General features: G+C 36.7%; 1 protein-coding gene across 3 annotated transcripts in view; it reads left to right on the top strand.

Moving 5' to 3' along the window:
• Positions 1-21142, top strand: part of SGCD (sarcoglycan delta) — an 811202-nt gene that overhangs the window by 420602 nt on the left and 369458 nt on the right. Inside the window, exon 1 of one of the 3 annotated variants that reach the window (XM_016167095.2) lies at positions 10652-13678. The exons of the other annotated variants lie outside the window; for them this stretch is intronic. The gene's annotated coding sequence lies outside the window, so the exon portion shown is untranslated. Of the gene's footprint in view, positions 1-10651; positions 13679-21142 lie in introns of those variants that run through there. 3 annotated transcript variants of the gene reach the window in all.

The raw sequence follows: 21142 nt of genomic DNA, 5'->3' as shown, positions 1-21142 counted from the left end.
ATAAGATAAATTGAAGAAGAAAGAGTTAAACCATTTTTCACTTTGTCTATAAAATTCATCAAACCTCTTATTCTCTAACAAAATCCAGAAATCCCTTTAAGAAAGACTTGGCTAGTATGTTTTAGTTTTTGTTTATAGATTATTAACTTTTGACTCAGAACTAGAAGTTGGGAGTTAGTGAGCAGGGAACATTAAAACTCTTGTTTGGAATCATTGCCAGTTGAAAATGAATCCAGACTGAAAATAAAGTACATCTGAAATTATCACATAAGTCAACTGGGAAGTAATGGTAATAAAGAGACAACTAAATATTTTGTTGGTCTTTTAATAGACATTTAACCAAGAGTTTGATAACAGGCATTGCTCTTTAGAGAGTTTAATATCTTTTCTTTAGTTTATTAGATTTCTTTCAGTTTTACAGATTACCAAATTACTTTTAAGAAACTTAGGTTAAAACATTATTAGAATATAAACACATTTTACATTAATAAACTTTTAGTAGAAATTAGAAAGGCGAATCATTAAAGGATCTCTGTATGTTTTAAAAAAGCAACCAAATATCACACCTTTTTTAAAAAATATTTTTTTGACTTGTGTGGGGTTTTTTTGTTTTTTTTGTGTGTTTGTTTTCTTTTTTGTGCTAGGACAAAACTTTACTGTCAGGCTCTGCAGGGCCACAGGACCTCAGGAGGGGTCCTCATGGGTCTGGCCCAGCCTCCTCTAAGTCATTCAGTAGTATTAGTAATTAAATAGCAACACTCATCCCCCAATCAGAATGTACAGTGGAGGTCCCATTATGCCATGTGGTCTCAAGGGGTCTGGTCCCATGAGGTCTGGTACCCAAGAGATGCAGGGGTGGGGGGTGTTCCCTGATGCAGAAGGGTTAAGGCCACAAAGAAAAGGAGGAATGGGGCCTGGGGTTAGCTGGGCTGGTCCGTCACATTGCATCATGAGTGCTCTCTCTGTCTCTTTTTGTCTCTCGACAGTGTGATTGCCCAATAATTGCTTTTAGAAGGGAAGCCATGTTCGCATGCAAAGGACTATTAATGATATCTTTACCCTAGATCTCTTCTAGTCTCTCAAAGGTAACTACTGTCACCAGTTTGGATCTTTCCAGATCTTTCCCTACAAGTTTTACACTAATAAATAAATACTCATGAAAAATATAGAGAATTAATTAATGTTTTGTATTTTTAAATTGATTTTACAAGACTTACACTATGATTTTTTTCTTCATTCTTTTTAAAAACTCAGTACTATGTATTGGACTTGTACCAGTAAGACTTACCTTTCTAATTTACTGTAGGCTTCCCATTGTCCTTAACCCATTGTCTGTTTAACCTCTCCTCTAAATAAAATCTTCATTTGAAAATGCCTTTCAGTTTAGATATAAAATTAATGATTTTGTTTTTAGACTTCAAAACTCTAGTGGGAAGTGTTTACACCCGTTAATATTTCATTCACTTTGATACTAGTATTTTGGATCCAGTAATGTGAAAATGTGAAATGGGAGTGGACCAAATAATGCAGAATGTTGTGCAGAAGCTATCATGGACCTCCAGATGATTTGTTTGACTTTTTTTTTTTTTTTTAAAGAAGAAAATGAGAGAGTTGTAAATACGATCTGAGACTAAATTATACATGTTGGAAAATGGAATTGTTTTCTGGATTGTTCTGATTATTGATATTATAATGCATGAGTATTGTTCAAACTTTTCTTCTAAAGAACCCCTAATAGCTGGGAAGAGCAGTGGGGGACCCCATGAGGATCAAACTTAGCCTCAAACTTTGCCTCAAGCAATCTGCCAACAATCAGGAAATTTCTTTGAAGTCTGTTATTTTATCTTAAAGATTCTCAGAAAGTCTTAGTTTAATTTAATAAAAAGTATTTTAGATTATATAATATCTAGCAAATTTGAACTGCAGGAATATGCAGCATGTTCGTCCCATGACCTCAAATGCCCTCTAGTGTGATGCTGAGTGCCTTTAGAGTCTAATGGCTCTAGTTAAATACAGACACAAAATACTACCTTAGAAGGTGCTACTATTTAGAAGTATCTGGCAAAGTCACTAATACCTACTTGGGTTTTTTGTAAATTTTTCTTTAGAAATTCTGTAAGGGTTTATTTTAGCAAAATGGACAACACATGCCAGGGAGCAAGATCTCAAATGCTCTGGAGAATATCAGCTGTGCAGCTTCATGCTTACTCTTTTTAAAACAGAGTATCCTTGTATTGCATGAAGACCTTTTCCTACGTATGTCTTTGTCAAGGCTCTATGCTTAAAAACAGAAACCCATGCCGCTGAGTTTAATTCCCAACAGTGTGTATTTATGTGTTGAAGTGGGAGTGTTTGTAAATGGAAACAAAGGTATCTCAGAACTAATATTAGGTAGTAAAGTTGTGCTGCATAAGAACTGAAGTTAGGACAAGGAAAGGGGATAGAACCCTGGTGACTTGGGTTCTGTGCCTCTCTGGGCTTGATTCCTTTCTTCTCTTGACTTTTCTGTGAGCATATGATCCATGCTTCTCTATCTCTCTGCAGACCATAACCAACCACATAGGGCCTCCCTACAGTTCCTGCAGTAATATGCTATCTACTCAAGTGACAGGAGAAATGAGCTAGCATTTTTCAATTTCAGTTTCTTATTCTCAAGAAAGACTATGTGTCAAAATCAGCCCCCAAATATGGGTATCCTTGAGTTGGAGTGAGAATTCAAGACTAAGAAAAAAATCACCTAGATGAGAAATGTATTATGAGCATATTTCATCTCTCATGTGCTTGACCCCACTGCCTTTAAATTGGGGATTTTATGTTGCTGCATAACTTCCCATCATTCAGAACACTCACATGATATCTATGCTTCCTGTTTTTGCATGCATTTATTCATTTATGAAGCATTTATTGAGTGCCCATTGTTTGTTCAGTTCTGTGTTGTGCAAGTCCAAAAGGCATAACCTAAGAACTCAAGGAGTCTTTTTCATTTCAAGATTCAAAACTGTTATGTTATTTTTGTTTCATTGAGATATGATCAACATACAGTAAAATGTACCAATCGTAACCATTCAAGTCATTAAAGTGTGAAAAGTATATATACCCAAAATGAGATACAGAACATTTCTGTCAGCCCCTTGTAGTCCTACCTTCCCAAGCACACTATGGCTTCTGTCATCGTAGATCAGTTTTGCCTGTATTTAAATTTCGTGTAAATGGAATCAAACAGTATTTACTAATTTATATGTTTTCTCATTTAACACAATATTTTAGGCAAAAACATTCAGTTGTTGCACCTATCAGTTATTTATATTTTATTGTCTAATGTCATTTCATTCTATATAGATAATGATGATTTGGTTATCTTATCTCTTATTGATATTTGGTTTGTTTCCAGTTCTAAGCGATTTTAAGTGCGATTGTTATACATTGTCTTTACAGTATCTTGGTCAACATACATTTTCATTTCTTTTGTGTAAATATTTAGCAATGAAATTGCTGGGTCATAGGGTAGTTATATGTTTAAATTTTAAGTGATAGTTCTCATAATGTGGTTTGTGGACTCTTGGGGACCTGAGGGCATTACAGGGGCTTTACAAGGTCAAAACCAATTTTGTGATAATAGTAACATGGTATTTGCCTTTTCCACTGAGTTAACACTTAAAGTAATGGTACAAAAACTTTGTTGGGTTAGAAATGAAGCCTTACAAGTAGTCATATTACTGTATTATTCTCCACCCTCATCTTCAGCACACCAGTTTCAATTAAGACTATCCTTGAGGAATTAGTACAAATTATTAATTGTATTAAATCTTGAGTATTCATCTTTTCAGTAATCTGTATGATGAAATGGGAAGCTTCAGTACTTCTGTGTACTGAAGAATGGTGTTTGTCTCAAGGAAAAGCAGTTGTGCTGTTGTTTGAGTTGCAAGCTGACCTAGCTACTTTTTGCATGGAGCACCATTTTTTATTGACAAACTGATTATTTAGACATATGTATTTGGCAGATACTTTCTTATAAATGAACAAAGTGAGCCTGTCACTTCAAGGGAAATAACAGACTGTATTGCCAATGATAAAATTTGAACTTTGAAGCAAAAATTAGAATTTTAGAAAACATGGATTAGCTACCGTAAGTTTAACAGCTTTTCAGTATTGATGCTCTTTTCTGATGAGATTGATGATGACATTAGCAAATGTGGTATCAAAAGATTGTATAATGAAATGAGTCAACATTTGGATAATTCATATAACTGAGAGAACCAATATTTTCCAAATAGTTACTGCCCGATAACCATGCATGAGGTAAAGATCAATTTATAGTAAAAGATAGACCAATAAATTTTAATGTAATTGAGTGCAAAACTTTATTGATATGATTTGATTCCATACTGCAGCTAACTTTTAGGAATTTACCACTGAGTATGGTTTAGTGTCACCCAAAATATCCATAACTATCTGAAAAGGCTACTAAAATAGTCCTTAGTAAGGCAGGATTTTCTTCACATACTTCAACCTGAACAATATTAAGAGTGTGAATGCAGAGAATAATATTAGAATCTAGCTGTCTTCTATTAAGCTAGATTTTAAAGGGATTTACAATAATATAAAACAATGCCACTCTTACTAATTCTTTATGTTTTCACAAATGTTTCTCATTAAAATATTATTGTTATTTTGAAGTGAATTTATAAGGAAACATTTAATTTTTTCTCAATTTTAATTTCTAATATGATAAATATTGATAGATAATTACCATATAAACAAAAGCTCCTTGGGCTCCTTAATAATTAAAAGAGTAAAGGAGTCCATTTGAGAACCACTGTTTTATAAGAAACTGCCAAATGAGTCTTTAGTGTGATTATAGCATTTTACATTTATACCGCCAGTGTATAAGCGTTTCAGTTTCTCTACGTGTTCTCCATCCTAGTGGTGTGAAGTCATATCTTATTGTAACTTCAGTTTGCTTTTCTCTGACAGCTAATGATGTTGAGCATCTTTTCATGCCTGATGGCCATTCTCATGTCTTCTGTGATTTGCGTGCTTGAGAGTTTCCCTCATTTTATTGGATTATTCATCATTTTATTATTTTAGAGAGTTCCGTATCCATTCTGCATACAAAAATTTCATTAGCTATATCCTAGAATATTTTTCCTACTCTGTAGTTTGTCTACTTATTTTCTTAATATTTTTTGATAAGCAAAATTTTTAAATAAGTTTAATTTATCATTTTTTATGGTTTCTGTTTGTCTTTCCAGACATTACAGATTTATTCTTTATTTATTCTAAAAGCTTTATTGTTCTAGATTTTATCTTTATATTTTGATCCATATAAAATTAATTTTTGTATATGAGGAAAAGGACAAAGGATTGTTTTTTCATATGGCCATCCATTTCTAGCAATAGATAAAAACTTTTCACATGGAATTGATGGCAATTTCTATTGCTTATTCTTATTCTTTATATATATTTATTTTATATCAATACCACCTGGTCTTGATTATTGTAGCCTTAGTGCAAGTCTTGAAATAAGGTAATCTAATTTCTCTAAATTTGTTCCTTTTCTAAGGACCGTTTAGTTTTTCAATATTTTCTGAATTTCCCAAGTAATTTTTAAATAGTCTTATTTTGTTCATCGGTAGCTATCAGAAATTTTGATTAGAACTGCATTGAATCTATATGTCAATTTAAGGAGAATGACATGTTAATATCAAGTCCTTGAAACTATGAACATTTATTTAGATATCCAGTTTTAGATCTTTAATTCCACTCAGCAGTATATTTTTTAAAAACTTTCAGTGTAAACTTCTCGTACATATCTTCTTGATTTAGTCTGAAATATTTGATTATTCTAGTGGTAATCTAAATATTTTAACTCAGTTTTCTAAATGCCCATTAACCCACAACATTGCTAAGTTTGCTTATTAGTTCAAGTAGATTGTAAATTCTTTTGGATAGTTATGTAATTATGTCATCAATACATAGCTAAAATGTTGACTACTTTTGTAAACTTTATGTCCTTTATTTCTTGCTTTATTGCATTGTCTAGAAGCTCTAGTAAAATTTTAAATAGAGATACGGAGAATAAACACCCTTACTTTTCTTCCTGACCTTAGAAATGTTGACTTTCACCATTAATTATAATTTTAGATGTCTATTTATCTTAGATGTACTTGAGAGAAATATTGGAGTCAAAAGGAAACTCAGAGTTACTGTTTGCTATGGTCAAAGAGTTTAATAAAACCCTCCGTAAGGTTTAGACAGAAAAGGCTTGATCCTGGTGAAAATATTTTTAAAAAATAAATAAAAAATGAAATGGTAAAAAAAATAAAACAATTTTGTACTGCCAGATAGAATATTGCTTAGCAAATTAAATTGGCTTAATGTAATTCACTCCAAAACATATTCTGAATGAAAGATTTATCTATGTTGGTATAATGCTAATAGTATTCTCATAAACATGGAGTCAAAGTTCCTCACAATCAAGTGGCAGGGTCCAAATAGTGAGGTCACAAGTGTCCTGGACTTGTGCAAAGCATCCTACTAGGAAATATAAGTTATAAAACGTTGTCATGAAACACTGCTTTACACATGACTTTGACGTTTTAAAATGTTACCGAAAATATTAATCCTATTTTATACCTAGTTCCGTTGCTATCTGTGCAAACTTTGGCAAGTCATGGGCTCTTTCAAGCTCCATTTCTTCAAAAATAAGATGGGAATATCAAATCTCACTGATTTATTGTGCAAAGCCAATTTGATAACAGGTAACTTTGTACCTGGTTAATCACATAATACATGGTCATTTCCTTAATAATGGTAACTCTGTCCCATTCCCTTTAAGTCTTTCTGTTTTAATTTGTGGAATTCTCACCTTTCTCCTCATTCAGAGACCTCTTAAAATTCTGTCATCGCTTGATTTTCTTCCTCATCGTATAATGTTTCACAATCGTGTCTCTGCTCTGGAGGCTTCACCCCTATTCTATCAGAAAAAGAAAATAAAGTTACTGTCAGAAAAAAGGGTAAACCAAGACATACAACTGAGTAGCAAACCAATTGGACTCTGTGCTTCTAATGCGGATCATTTCCAGGTTTCCCAGTAGGTTATCAGAAGCCAGCCTGAGGGAAAGCTCTGGTCCCCCCTCCCTGGGCACAAAGAGAGACACCTGCCCAGTGATGCTGGATATTCTCATGCTCTTTCCCTATTGAAGCCAGATCTAGAGACAGAACCTGATATAAGCCTCTGCAAGAATATAACTGTTGATAAAGTTTTGGGTCTACTGATAGAAACTGTCTTTATCAAGTAAATTGACAAAACCTAATAGCACATGATAAAATTGAGATCTGTAAAATTTGGTCAAGACAAATTTAAACGTTCAGATTTGAGTTCAGTATTTTAGGTTATCTTTTCTCTGTTTTTACTTATGAATTATTGAAATTCACAACAATATAAAATGTAAACCAAGTTAATAAGCACTATTAAAGTACTATCAAAAATCATACTTCACAAAATATGTTAACTGATAGATATCTGTAAGGTTGTCTAGTCCCAACTTTTAATTTTAGAGTTGAACCCCCTCCCCTCCACCAAATTGAGTGACCTCTCCATGGTCACTTAGTTATTTGTAGGGACCAGAATAGGATTAAAACTCTCAAGTATATGCTATGTTTGGTTAGATGAGACTTCAGACCTTGGTGCCAGATAAGCATGGCTTGAATCTCCAAAGCTCTGCTTATTGGTTGTGTCATGCAAAGTCACTTCTTGTCTCTAAGCCTCAGTCTCTGTATCTGTGCAACAGGGACAGTTATTGTGGGACCTGTCACCTACTTCATGCAGTGAGAGCATTTATAGAGCGCCCAGCACTCAAGAGATGTTAGCTATTGTTAGTTTTAATGTCGACCACACTCAGGCAATATTCAAATGACAAATAAGGCTTAAACATGTCACTTCTATCACTGGCATTAGTAAAATGGATTAGGCTAAGATAAGGAATTTCTAATGGAGGTAGCTTTTTGGAAGAAGGAAGACCATCTCAACTCTTCTCAGGTTACACCACAAAAGTAAACAACTTGTCTTATTGTCATCCCTATGAAGAGTCAATGGATCATTGTCTCTGAGAAAGAAAGTTCGAATTCCAGGATGTTCTTGGAGAACATCATGGTTAGGGAGGTTGGATCAGGGACGGCCTGCCCTAGAAAACTCTGGAACTTAGGGGTGAGATTCCATGGCCTTTTCAGGGTGGGAAGAAGGATTGACATGCTGTTTATGGGGATCCTGGAGCTTATGGGAGAAAAATGGATTGGCCTAGACCTTTTCTCAGGTCTTACCTACTGTTAGGCAAAATCATAACCTCTATAAGATAGTGTCTTATGGTAGAAACTGCGGGTAGGCTTTTGGGGTGAGGACAGTGGAGGGGTTCTAGGTTTTTTTTAACATTCTATGTAAATATGTATTTGCTTTTCACTGGCATTGTATATAACCTTTCTCAAATACTTGGAGTGGTCCCAGACTCCCAAATATTAAAACTAGTACTCTGGAGTGTCTTTTACCTCAAGGATAAAAGAGAGGTGTGTGTGACTTTTCTTTTGCTAAGGAGAGCAGTCCTCAGAAGCTATTTCTATAAATAGATCATGATCCAAGGGGCACGTCCCAGAGAATATGATGGATTCCTGCTCTCCACTTGCTCACAGTCTAAAGTTAGCTTACTAAGCGCAGCAGTGGCTCAGGCAAATTATGCAACAGGTGCAGTGGGTAAGCCCATGAGCTGCAGAATTTTCCCGATCGCTTATATCCAGAAAGAACACTATCACTGTAGTAACTGAATACAACTTCTGGAAACTTTTGACTTAAAGCTTATGTCCGAAAGGGGAAGGATGAGATCCCATGTAAAATGGTTGCTTTCTTTTCTCAGCAGAAGCAAAATTCCACTTATCTTGGCATTTTCCATTCCACTGAGAGTCCCATGGAGATCCAAAGATACATTTTCAGTTATAACGACGTCCATGAGAAAAGTACAGGCACTTAGTTCCAAAGCTAAGGAATGCCTTTTGTTCTTACAGAGAACTAAGCCTTTTTGCTTTCTGCTAAAGATCGGTTCTGTTTATTGGCAGTAGGGTGCTTGCTTGCTTGCTGACTTGCTTGTTTGTTTTTCATTTTCAACAGTTATGACAGTTACCTTTTAGAACAGAGGAAGGCAGACTGTGGCCCACAGCTTATTTTCTTAAATACAATTTTGTTTTTGTTTTTAATACAGCCACACTCATTTTTTTTATGTGCGGTCTCTGGCTGCTTTTGAGTGCTATGATGACAGACTTTTGTAGTTGTAAAGAGATGTTGGTATCTGAAAAGCCCAAAATATTTAATATGGAGGCTTTTACAGGAGAAAAGCTTGCTGGCCCCTACTTTAGAAGGTGAAAAATTGCCCTGGAGAAATTCGACATATCCTCTCCTCATACCTTTTCTAGGATGAGTTTCTTTGCACAGAAGAGAGAAAGTGCAGAAGTGAAGCCGGTGAGTGAGGCTGGGGTGGGAAGCTATGGAGGACAGCAGGAGACATTGGGGATAATTACCTTCTTTTTACCCACATGCCATAGTCCAGGATGACAAGTCCCAGGACTCCCTTCTTAGCGTTTCTTTAGCTTGAAAGGAGCAAATGCAAAATAGTCGCTATGCTTGCTGTGTTTATTTATAGTATGTCTTTCCTCACATACAGAAGAAAGACAAAAACCCCAACAGGCTGATATGAACTTATTTTTCTTGCAAGTCAATAGAAAGCAATGCCAAGATGAATGAAAGGGAGAGCTTCTGACAACATGGGACTTGCGTTCACAGCACAGTGTTAGCACTCTGCCACCTGTGACTTCTGTTACTTTGGATCAATACAACCGTCTTACCCCCAGCGTAACTTTTTAATCAGGCTCTGGTCTAACTATGATGGGATCTTTTCATTTTACCGCCTTAGCTAAATTTATTTCTCCTCCAACCTTTCAAAGGGTCTAATCATCTAGAAGAATTTTTAGCACACCTTCTACCATGGGAGAAGGGGAGTCTTGGTTATTTGCTGCGCAGGACACTTTGAAAATTTGGCTTTGGAGTTTTCGAAAGTGTGAAAGTAGTCACTGCTGGCAAGTGGAGACGAGTCACTTGGGGGTTATCACCGGATTCTGGAAAAGTGGAAAAAATTGATAAAAACTTTTTTTTTTTTAAAGGTCCCTAAAGCTAAAATTAGTAGCTGAGAGCTGCTGTTGTATTTAAAAGTCGTCATGTTCTTGTTGGGGGCTGAGGTAAATGAGGAGACGGACTCTGTCCTCAGTGGGAATTCAGTGTCATTCCAAGGCTACCTACACTGTGGACCAGTCATCATGCTGGAGCCCTTTTGGATTCGCCAGGGGTGTAGGGATGGTGCCAGGGGCCCACCTCAAGTGAGAGAGAAAACTTGACCTCAGCCCTGGGACCCAAGCATGAGCAGGAGGCCTGGCACCAGGGTCAATCCAGGGCCACAGGGAGGGGATGCGGCGCTCACTGCAGGCACAAAATTTTAGAAGGTACCAACCACTTCAGCAATTCAGATAAGTCCTATTTTAATGCTATATTTTTAAAAAATATATATTAATGCAAAAATTTATGATTAACAAAATATCAAAAATTTAAATAATGATAGGCTGCTGTTTTTGTTTGCTTTAGGACCCTGCATTATAGTACAGTAAAAAGTTTATTTGAGGTCCTCAGTCTGGTTGGCTGTCGTTCGCTCCAACACACCCATACACACACATACACAAATTGGTTACAAGCAGATTAGACAAAACAGGACTTGATACACAGTCATGTTTTTTTGATTGTAGGGCTTTAATTAACTTTTTGTGCTTGATTCAGAGTATGGGAGGTTATACTGGTAAGTGCTTACAGAAATGCACAATTTTCCTTTGCCTCAGACCCCAGTGTGGCTCTGAGGTGCTGCACGATGTGATCTTGCTCTTATTTGGACCAACACAAACATTAGATTAAAAAAGAATTCAAGTAGTCTTCTATTCTGGATTCCAGTGGAAGAGTTAAATGAACAAAAATCACAGCAACCGGAACCCAGAATGGCCCCTGCGGTGTTCAGCTCCACCACACCTCTGCTTCTCCGACAGACCTGGACTCGGGTCGTCGAGAAATGTCTCCCATTTTAGACATGTCTCTCCTCTTGTCCTGTGGCTCCAGGGTCTATAGGGTATTGCAAACTCAAATACCTATAGAATTAGAGCTGGGCTTGCAAAGGAGAGAAGTGTGGGTGGCAAGGACTGTGGGAATAGGTCCGACACAGTGGAAATGGACACAGGGACCCAGTGTTTCTGGACTTGCTCATTCCTTAGGTAAAAGAAATGGTCCAATTGTAAAACGTTGACAACTAAAGCAAAATATATCTTGTGCCAAATAAAATATATGTGAGAGCAGACTTGACATCTTGTCTTAACCCTTTGTTCCCCTATCTCAGTCTTTCCTGATAAGGCATGAATGGGGAAAGGGGGCAGCTCTCTGTCTTGAGGCTGGAAAGGCTTCAGTGAGGATGATCTAAACAGTGTTCTGCAATGTGAGACTCTCATGTTCCAGGATATGCACAAGACACCCTTCAGTACGAAAGAAAATAACCAGGATTTCCATTTGCTTTTTCTCATCCCTTTGAAATGTTTACTTTAAAAGTTTATAGTATGCATACTACACCATAGAGCACATGCGTATAATGAATACTTATTTGTGCAGTAGAGGGGCATGCTTCAAACATTTTTAAGCATGCATTAAGTTGGCGCACATAAAACAAATGCAGAGAATACTAAAGGAAATGATAATCAGGTCTTCACAGTGCCTATGCCTACCTACTGCCAGCTTGCCCCTTGCACATTGGGATACTTTAAAGAGTGTCTCTCTCCTTTTCTTCATTGGGTAGCATTACCAAAGGCTGCATTTTATTATACTAGGTTCAGTATGTGCCAACTTCCAGGGTGGAAAGGTGACAAGGATTGGGTGGGGCAAAATATTCTATCTTAGCTGGCAGGCTTTGAATAATTTTTCAAAAATGAAAATAGGTTTGAAAGAATCATCCCTACCCCCACTTATGTTGGCCCCTTCTTTGTGAAATACATGTTATTGTTGAGGTACCATATTGGTCCAGTGGATGGCTTGAAAATGTAGCAATGCTACATGAACCCTCAGAATGTAAAAATCCTTATGAAAACCTCAAATCAAACCAACTGTTTTGCTTTATAGTCTTCTCTGTCCCTACCCGCTTACTAGCTTAGATCTTTGGCACCTGCCTCCCTGCCTCCCTCCCTGCCTCCCTCTCTCCCTCTCTCTCTCTCTCTCTCTCTTAGTAAGGAGTATCTGTTATAGGGAGGCTCAACACCTACAATTTGTTCATTGTGTTCTAAACGTTATCTTGGCGTCATAATTACATAGCAAATAGTTCACTCAAGTGTGGGTCAAAATTATGAAGAAGACCATGACAGTATTTATTTGATTTTCTAAAAGGCTTTGTGAATTTCAAAACCTTGACCAAGATTTTTAACTTTTCATCAGAGTAAATAAGTTCACGTTGCAAAGGATGTAGTAGTTTGGCATTCAGCATCAATTTCCCCTCTTTGTAGTATGCCCTTAGTGCTGTAGAGGTGGGAAAGTCTACAGACTTTCCCAGATCCTCATGTACTACATGTCTTGGTATTTTTTTTAACCTAGAGCAGTTTTAATATTGTGTTAGTTCATGTGGAGTTATTGTACTCCGTTAATGGTGACATGGTATTACTTAATTCTTGATACATTCAACAAACATTTATCATGTGCCTGTTATGTGCCCCATTACTGTTTTGGGCACAGGGTCTCTGCCCCATTGACTTACATTTCAGCACTGGAAAGGGACAATAAGTCTACTTAAAATGTAAAATACATATGTACAAATAATACTAAAATGTATGATGTATGCAATGTTAGCTAGTAATCATTGATTTGTAAAATTAATAATAATGATGTAGCAACATTCCAAGGCACAAATGTGTCAGAATTGCATGACCTTCCTCTATGATAAACATTTAGATTGTTTTATTAACCCACGAAGCAATGGACATTCTTGTGGATGCCTCTTTTCTCCCACATACAAATATATTGTTACGGAAGAACTTTGTAAAGTTTCAAAATGATGAGTCATGTTATTGGTAAGAAATAAATCTTTCCCCCTTATGAATTGGAAAGCACTTCCAGACTGTAGACTTCTCAAATTCTAGGATTTAACATGTTAAAGGATTTCAGGCCAAAGTGTAAGGTGATAGAGAGAGAGGCGGGTCACAGCACTGGGCCAGCCAGGTAACTTTACCTGACCATCTGTCCCAGGACAATGTCTTTAGTGGGTCCCAAGGACCCTCCCTTCCCTCCTGATATCTTTCCCTGACTCCTCCTCCCTCCCTTTCCCTGCTATTATTAATAGCAAGCTGGCTGCAGTACAAGCAGTATTATTGTTACCTCTCTTGGCCCTTGTCATATTTTATTCCGAGCCTGAAGTTTTGCCAATTGTTAGCAGCTAACAGGTATAAAAATAGCCCACTTGTTGTAATGAAGGACATAAAAATGCAAAGAGGGCTGTGGACTCTCTGAGCTGGCCTGTTAACCTTTGCAAGATTTGCCGCGCAGTATTGACCACAGCACAATAAAAATTTGGTGAGTAAACTAAGGACAGAAGAGAGTACTCAGTGACAGATGACAGATCAGTTTCCTCCTTTGAAGAGGTGGGAAGGCCCTGAGTGGTTTTGCAATCAGGCTCTTGTTTATTCCACTGTCTCTCCCTTGAGAAATAGCAAGCTGGATCTTTTCTTTTCTTTGGGATAATTAGGTTGTTTTAACCTCAGCAAGGGATGTTTACCTTATAAGAAAGCTGACTTTTTCTGTTATGCTTAAGAGATGTAAAGATGATTGAAGGGCAATTGAACATTCATATCTCCAATTATTTTTATCTCACTCGTGTGATGGGGGAGGCTCTGTGTTGTCACCAAACACAAGCCACATGTGGACCCTGACCTCGTGAAGCATTGATATGCATTATGAGGAAAATAACAGGTTGGTATAAGAGAGTTGAAAAAGGCAGGGGCGTCTGATTAGGATACCAGGGAAGGTGATGCTGAAGCTGAAACTTAAAGCTAAGGAGCCAGTCATGGGAAGAGTGGAAGCAAGAACACTCTGGCTGAAGGAAGAGTGTATGTCACAGGCCTGAGGATGAGAGGGGAACTGAGAGGTCATTGTAACTGGGGCATAGTGAGCAAGAGGAATGGTGGCAAGAAATAACTTAGTTGGATGTAGGCTGACAACTAATTCTGTAGGGTCGTTGAACTGAGGTAAGAGCCATGGGCTCATTCTAAAGCAGTGATTCACTATCGAGGGGTTTCAGGTACAAACGAGACTGGTGTGATTGGAATGACATGTTTTTCAAGGATCCTCTGGCTGCTCTGGCTTATATAGATGGGAGTGGGATAAAGATGGACACAAGGAAGCTGCTTCGGAAGCTTTCACCACATGAGGGATGGTAAGGGCTCAGTCTGGTAGGTGGGAAAGAGCATGGAAACAAGGAAAATGATTTTTTTCCAGGAAAAATCAAGGAAACCTGGTGATGGATTGGGAGTTAGGAGTGAGTAAGAGAGAGACTTTGTGGAGTATGGAATTTGAATCACTGTTATTTTTGTAAAGTAATTCTTGATACAGTCATTTCTGTGGAAGTTGTACAAATACTTTGTAAACCTATCCTCTTGGAAATTGTAGGTTGCTTTTTTTTTTTAACTTATTTTTTTTCATGGCAATATAACCACAGAACACACTGTATAATATAGTTAATTTTTCAAAAGTTACTGATGATTAGACTCAAAATTTCATTCTAGTGTTCTCTTGTACAGTCAACTTGCTTGCTTTTGTTGTTTCTTTTGCATTTAGAAAAATGGCTTGCTAAGGCAGAGACTGAATTTCCATTTTTGAACACTATGAAAAATTTCTGTTCTATGTATGAACTAGACCAGTGGTTTGCAAATAAAGGTAATTTTGTTCGTAAGGGGACAATTAGGAATGTCTAGAATTGATTATCACAACTGAGTAAGTGCTGCAGGCATTTAGTGGGAAAAGACCAGGGATGCTGTTAAACATCCTAAAACACACAGGCTGTCTGCCACACAACAAGGAATCATCCAGTCGAAAATGTCAATAATGCTGAGGCTGAGAAAACCCGAACTAGCAGGATGTTTACTGCCTTGGGTTTCTGTATGTAGCTAGAGTGGGCTTAACCTGTATCGGTGATTACAGTTTGCCATGGGCAGCATAGGAAACATAAAGGGTCCTAAGTTCTTTTAAATATCCGGAAACCTGAAACATTGTCCAGAATGTTCAATTCTACAGCTTTTATAATATAAATTAAAAATTACATGTGAGAAATCAAATACAGAGCTATAGATTCTATTAATGAAAAATGTAAATATTCAATTAATAGCTTGTATTTCAAATTTAGATCACGTGATTAGCAAATCTAACACTTAAAGCATGTACCCAACAGATACTTCTTCAGATTTCTCCCAAATTAGATCTGTACTCTTTTCATACTTATTAACATGATATCATAAGAAATACTTCGCCAGAATAACCCAGTGATGAAATGGACAAATTATATAAATAGACAATTCACAAAAGAAGAAATGCATAAAACCACCAAACATGAAAAATTTATTTCAGAGCTTCAATAATAAATGCAAAATAAAACTTTTTGCATATCAAATTTACCTACATTTTTATAAAAACAAAAGTATCTAAGGAATAGAGAAGAATGCTGTGGGCGATGTTTGCTTCTCATAACCACCAGAATTCATTCCTCTTTGTTTTGAGAACAGTGGTTGTGAAAAGCATTGGAAAAGTACAAGTATCTTCCTTCTCAAAAGGAAAGACTATTTCATGCTATTTTAAAGTTGTCTTATTATTGGGAAAATGAAGGCAGAAAGTGATGAGAGTAACGAGGGGCATTTCCTATATTACTTTCCTTACAGATGGGAATCTCCAAAAAGCTACCAAGAGAAGAGTGTAGCTACCCATTCAGGCAAAAATGATGGCCCCAGATATGACTAAATCATGATGGCCTTCCCAGGAATAATCCACATGCTCTGTGACATGGGTGGAGCCTAAGTGACATATTGACAAGTTCTATGGAATAGCATATGTAGTAAAAGTGTCTTTTTCCTTTAAAAAAAAAATAAAGTTCTCTATTGCGTCATCTAGTCTTTTCTTCCTCTCATAAAATGAAATGCTACATTGACCAATATGTACCAACTTCAGCAGCATGCATGTTTTGTTCATGTTTTAATGAGAACAAAAAAAAGAAACTCACATTGACCAACAACTGGCAACAGCATTGTGCCCCCAGTTTGTGATGCTGAGAACTGCTCATCCAACAGATTGGTTTTCCCACAGCATTGTATTAATAGACATCCAATGCCATTATCACTGGAAACCCATAGAGTGTCTCTGATTTGGGAATAAGAGTACACGCATAACAGTGTGCAATTAGACTGGAAAGTTTTAAAGCATTCATTTGCAGGTTCAAGCTGGAAAGTGCCAGGGAGTTTCAGGAAATCTTCCTGAGCTACAGAGACTTCTGAATATTTTATGTTTCAGAAGACCTCATAATGGCATTTTTGCTTCCCGATTTTCAGGTTGACGTTTATTCAATCTAATGGGAGGCTAGAATTTGGGAAATGTTTCTTCTCTCTGGGTTCTGCAATTAAGCAGGGCAGAGAAGAAACAGTTTTAATGCTCCACTGGATATTTACAGTTGGATAATATTTTTCTTGTTCGGGGGCTAAATATACCCTGGTGTGCTGTTTTAAAAATCAATCATAGATACATTTACATAGTTAGTACAAGCACAGGCAATTCACAGAGGGGGTATATTTCAGTGTTGGGAAAAATAAATTAAGAATACAATTCCTGCCAGTAGCATTTTTTACCCAATTTACTCCACCCTTTTTTCCTTTAATGCATAGAAATTTTTACAGTGAATGTTTCCCTGCTGCATTGTATTAATCGGAATCAAAAGTCATTATTAGAGTAAACCCATAGAGTGAGGTTGTTTAATTAGGAGGCAGTTCCCAGCATTAAAGACATAGGCGTTAGTGAAAACTCAATATAGTGTTACAAAGTGGAATTTTAACCAATTATATCCAACATTCAGAAAATTTTTGAGTATATACAAAATTCTAGAGACTATCTAATTGATGTTGATAGAAAATGTGGGGAAGAGGAACTTACATGTTAGTATTTTGGAGAGCGTTACATTTAAAAATATAAATGTTGAGTTCTAATTCCAGCACATTCATGAAGGAAATTGGTTATTAATTTAACTATTAAAACTACGTTTTCCTGATTTCCCTCCAAAATCTGACAACTTACTTCTTACATCTCTTTGTGATAATTAAGATCAAGAAAAAATATATTAAAAAATTACAAATTGGATGCAAGAAAGGACAATCCTAAGAAGATTTGGGTACTTTAGCTGGAACAATAAGCAGATATCCTGTATGCATGTGTGTGGGAAAGGGGCCAGTGGTAGTAGTGGAAAGGAGGGTTAGGAACAAAGTGATTTATATTTGTTTTTTAAAAAATAAGTATTGAGTGACTGCTATGTATTAGGCCCTGTTCTAGCTGCAGGATGTGAGAGTGAACGAAATAGACCTCCTCCCTAGAAAAAAGGTCTTCATGGACCTTGTATTCCATGAAGATCAAGGGGAAGGATCCTGATAGAGAGCAAATATGTGAAGTATATAGAATGCCAGATAAAAAACATAAGCAAGAAGAATGTTATGGAGTATTTATGTGTGCCTTCTGTTTTAATTTTAGAGATTAGTTCTATCTTTAGACATGGCTGGATCAGCAAAAAGATCTAGTGATGTCATCTGCACTTTTGATTTCTCCATCTCCTACTTGATTTTCTCCTACTTCTACTATAAACTCTCTCAGTATGGTATTTCTAAGAGGTCTAAGCTTACATCATCAAAAAACTAGTAATTTCAACAGATAAAGCTTCTGTTTCCCAGAGTTTTTAACATAAAGCTTCACACGTGAGTCTTATGGGCCTAGTGAACCAATTGTTAGTGAAGGAAATATGCTGATAGACTAGGCCTGGGTCATGTGACCACTTCTGGCACCAAGGGATGGATTCAGCCCCAGACAAACTGGGTACACTGGAAATGTGGAAGGGCTGGCTCAACAAGCAACGTGAACAATTCTCCTATAAGAGAAAGGTGGCATGAGTGTTTGGAAGGCAAAAACAATAGGCATCTATACACTTTGCCCATCATGATTTTCTTTTCTGAAGCAACAGAAAGGAAATCTGTATGGAGGAAGAGCTATTTATATTATTATGGAACATCACATTATCCATCATTGCCATAGTTCTGGAATATGGTAGGGACTCACACTTTTACTAAATGAGCAAGCGAATAAACGAATGGAGTAGGTACATAATTGTGGCTGCCTTGGTTAAATAACATTTTCTACGACTGCTAGGACAAGGGAAATTGTAAAGAAGCGTTGTGTATTCAACTGCCTTAATAGAATGAACAAAGTGACTCAATTAGTTATAAGATGGTTGGGGTACTATTAGCCACTTAATTGAATAATTACTAGTTTGGGCTAAGGGATGTTTTATCCTTTACTCTGATTTTCTGTGTCTGGTTTATAAGCATTCTTTAAAAATTCTCTTCTTTTAAAGAGGGAAATGGATCTATTTTGTGTCTGTCTACATTCCCTGAGACATTGAATTGAATATTTACAATTACAAATACTTATTTACTTTTAATTAAAGTATATTATATAACTAGTAAATATCTTAAATAATAAAAATACATTATTTTTTTATTATTTCTGTACATGATATCATTATCTGAAGTTCTTAGGCCATTTACTGTTCTTCAGAAATTATTCTGGGTAATTAAATTGCGAGAAAAATTAAAAGAAACACTTTCCATTATGTGCAATACAGACTCTGCAGACTTATATTCCTTGAATTATTCCCCAGATAACTTTGTATATAATAGGGACATTTTACTAATTAGAAGCAAATTCACACGTGGTCAGGGGAGAGGGTGTTTAGTGTTTATCCATGACTATGTAACCCATTAAAGAGGTGTCAGTATTGGTATTTGGAAGCCAAAAAACAGTTGTATTTCTTGGCCCCTAAATTGAGCTCTATTCTAGTTCAGCATTATAAACAGATCAGTCCCAGTGAGAATTATAACGCAGAAGCATATCCTTGATTCTTCCACCCTCTCCTTTAATATTTGTTGACACTTTCTTGTTCTGTTATCCATTCTTCCTAGCTTTTTTTTTTAGCATTTACCATGGGACAGAGATTATACCAAGCATTTTACTCCATCTCCTCCTGTTGTGATAAGTACTAATCCTATTAATTTCTTTCCCTGCATTGATTATTAGTTATAATTACTCAGTGCATTTTCCCCTAGAAATAACTTTCCCCTCTTATCAGTGGTTTATGGTCCTAACCCAGTGATTCTCAAACTGAGTGCAAATAGGAATCAATTGGAGAGCTTGTGAAAAATTGTAGGACCCCTCCCCAGAGTTTCTGACCCAGTAAGTCCAGGGTCCTGTCAAAGAGTCTGTATTTCTGGTAAATTCTCGAGTGATATCAATGATGGGGACCACACTTCGAGAAATGCATTTCGACCTCAAGAAAGTAATTGGTTATCCTGAAAATCTTTTTGGTATTGTGAGGGAAGAGTTAGATGTGGAATGAGTTCCACCCCAGTTATTTCATTTAGGGAATAGATTGTTAATTTAACTATTATGAGCTTTGGTTTCCTGAATTGCTAATTTGTGTGTATGCATGCATAACTTCTTAGGACATTTTGCAAGGATGAAAGTCAAGAAAGGATATGAAATACTTTTGAACTGATAGTATTATATAGAAGTGTGATTGAAAGAGTATTTAGAGTGCCATCAGGACCAGTCAGTGGGTGTCTGTTGTGGGGTGGGAGGAGGTTAAACATAGAATGGTCATCTTTCCTTCATTTATTTATTCAAGAAATATTGATCAGTGGATGCTAGTGGAAAGAGACAGCAGTGAAGAAACGAGACAAAATCTTATCTTTTGTGGAGTTTACATTCTAGAAATCAAATGACAGCTTAAGAGTAAACAGCACACTCTGAAGTAAAAAGTGAAATAAAAAATAGAGGAGGCATGGCCATAAGTATATGAAGAGAAGCAATTTTAATTTATGCATATTACTTAGGTTTTTATAATAACTGTATTATCAGTTTTTGAACTTGGCTGAGCAAAATAATCTCTTGGAGAGCTTGATCATAATGCAGATCCCTGTACTTCACCCCCAGATAGTCCTGTGCAGCAGGCTCGGGTTGGGGACTGAAAGGTGGTTCTAATGCAAATGGACTTTGGGCCCTAAGAAACAGTGAACTAGAGCGTAGTCAGAAGGTTTAGAAATATAGGCAGAGAGAGTCGGAAGGGAGTGGGGAAGGAGTGAACAAATAGAAACAGGGAGAAAAAGTGGAGACTAAAATCTGTATGGGAAAGAGGTAATGAAAAGTTGAGGCAAATTGGCTGGGTAGAAAAACAGTAGGTGGTGACATCTTAGGGACCCAAGTGTGACTGTGGTTTCTGGCTCTTTCTTACCAGCTAGGAGACCTTGTACACATCACTTAGCTTTTTGGAGCATTAGTTCCATATCTGAACAGTGAATATGTACGCCCACACAAGGGGGTGTGTGTGTTTATGCGTGTGTGTGCATTCTCTTTGTTGGCATTGTTTTAGAGGTTAAAGCTTATATATGCCAAGCCCCAGGCACCGCATTGGGATCATATATGATGGTGGTAGTGATTTTTATTTGCGAGCATATGAGATAAGTTGGAATAAATTCACAAAACATTACACAAGAACTAAAAGAACTTAAAAGCTTAAATGCCGTACAGGGTGGGGTCTTGACACTCAGTTGTGAGCCTCAGAGAATATCTTCTGAATGTAGGCATCTGCTAGGAAGGTTGTCACTACAGAATAATTTGGAAATAGTCACTGGGGTGGAACTCCTGGGAGCCTTTCGACCACTGAATTCTCTTTCCGTGTTTTGTGAG

This window comes from Rousettus aegyptiacus, unplaced genomic scaffold, assembly GCF_014176215.1.
Source record: "Rousettus aegyptiacus isolate mRouAeg1 unplaced genomic scaffold, mRouAeg1.p scaffold_m13_p_7, whole genome shotgun sequence".
Classification (NCBI taxonomy): domain Eukaryota; kingdom Metazoa; phylum Chordata; class Mammalia; order Chiroptera; family Pteropodidae; genus Rousettus; species Rousettus aegyptiacus.
Note: the sequence above shows the minus strand (reverse complement) of the source record. Positions and strands in the feature narration are given on the sequence as shown.